The sequence below is a fragment of the Asparagus officinalis genome, chromosome 10 (genome assembly GCF_001876935.1).
Source record: "Asparagus officinalis chromosome 10, Aspof.V1, whole genome shotgun sequence".
Lineage (NCBI taxonomy): Eukaryota > Viridiplantae > Streptophyta > Magnoliopsida > Asparagales > Asparagaceae > Asparagus > Asparagus officinalis.
The window spans coordinates 60,559,581-60,561,654 of record NC_033803.1 but is presented as its reverse complement, the minus strand read 5'-3'; positions in this window follow the sequence as shown (position 1 = coordinate 60,561,654).

Sequence of the window (2,074 nt, the reverse complement as noted above, 5' to 3'; positions counted from 1 at the left end):
TTGTGCAGCATTTTAGAGAGAGAAGAGTTTTTGACAGAGAGAGGGGGAGCAGAGAGAGAGAGAGAGAGAGGAGTTTGTGAGAGAGGACTCAGAGAGTTGGTAGTGACGCTGGTCTGAGTGGTGTTGAGCGTGAGAACGGGGGAGAAGGGTGGAAAACAATGTGGGTCTTCTCCACTGCGAGGGGAAAAAAAGACAGTCGGGAGCTCAGTACTTTTAATATTAACTAGTTCTTGTACACGGCCCAATGCACGTGGTATTTTTTTGTCGGTTTTTCTATAGAGTGTCCATACGTACTCTATAAGAGAGGAGAGAGATAGAAAAAAATGAATGAGAAGATAATCTCAATGCAAATAAAGGGACCCCCTCCTTATTCATTTCTCTCTATATCTCTCCTTTCTTATAGAGTGCCCATTCTTATAGAGTGCCCATGGGCACTCTATAGAAAATGAATGAGAAGAGGATCTCAATGCAAATCAGGGACCCCCCTCCTCAATTCATTTCTCCTCTCTTATTAGGGCCAAATTAAACTTAAATGCCCTATAATTTCACCAACCAGGCACTTTGATGCCTTCTATTTAAAAATAGTACACGTAAATACTTCACTGTAGTATTACAGACAAATAATTGAAAGTTTCAAAATGTTGTAGGTTGCTGCTCTATATTAGCGAACCATTAGAAGATTCCTGGAATATTTCCATGCGACTTTGTCACGTGGTGATCAGGGGCGGGGCGAAGATGGGTCCAAAGGGTCCATGGTCCTCCTTTAAATATGAATAGTTGTAGGGGGTATTGAGTAAATTGTAACATTAATCGCAACAGTGCCTAAGGGTTGCTCCTCTTTTGCGTTCACTGAAAAAGGAAAAGAAAAATTGAAAGAAAGGGTCAAAAAAGTTGAACAATGTATTTCTTTTGATCCTTTTCTTTTGTCGGTTTGCTTTTGTGTTCTAGGAAACCTTTGCTACTCGAAATAGGGAAAAAAAAACTTGTTGTTTGGTGTTTTGGTTAATTCGTGTTTAGTTAAAAAGAAAAAGTGCAAAAATCTCTTTGAGGGGTGATGTCAGTCAAGGAATTAAAAGGATGGGTTGTATAGAATATCGTGGTCACAAGAGAGATTTCACTAGAGCTTGTGAGCGGACGTGGGGGCCCACCCTCTCACATGGATGAAACAACTCAACCCAAAGCCATACCCACGTGATTGTGAGAGAGCAACAACATTCAATCAGGTAAATTGTTTATTTGGGCCTGGACTTTTTCGATTTCTGCAACTATAAATAGGAAAGATTCCCTAGGTTAAAGTGTGCAAGAGTAGAGGGTGTAAAGAAAAATCGCAGCGGCGTGCAAGGGCTTCGTGAAGGGGAAATCGCAGGAGCCGCCGACTTTGACGGAGAAGCCGCTGGCTTTGAGAAGAGTTTTGGCATCCCCTTTGTGAGAGATTTGAGAGTTGGTATGAGGGTTTAATTTGTGTGATTGTAAATTATATTTGTATTCTCTCTCTAATAGTAGATCTCCCTCCTCCTTACCCCGTGGACGTAGACAATTTGCTGAACCACGTAAAATTCGTTTGTCTCGCTGTTTGTGTGATTTGTAATAGCTTATTTAGGTTCATTCGACAGGTCAGTCCTAGAACTGATGAGAGGAAGAGCTGATATCCCACTTTGTTAAGATATTTTGCTTTTGGTTCTTGTTTCCTTGGTGAAACGGGAATTCCTATTGAGACCTTACTCTCTTGTTGCGCCGAGTTATGCCGAGGTGCTGCCGAAATTTTCGCTACGCACAACAAGTGGTATCAGAGCCCATATTTCAGATCTAGGGTTTTGGAATTAAGTGGAGGAAGATTCTTGTGTGAAGCTTGGTTCTTAGAGTTCTAAGCTTCGGTGGAGATAGCATTAGGAGTTGCCGTTGGAGATTTCGCTTTTCTCGTGTGGACGGGAGATCTATTTGGAATCCGATCTAGGGTTTAGTTGGGTAATTCTTAATTTCTATCAAAGTTTGATTCTTTCTCTACAACTTGGAGTTAGTTTGCAAAGGGAGAAGAAGGTGAAAGCAGCAAGACGATAGCGAGTATAGTTCAAGT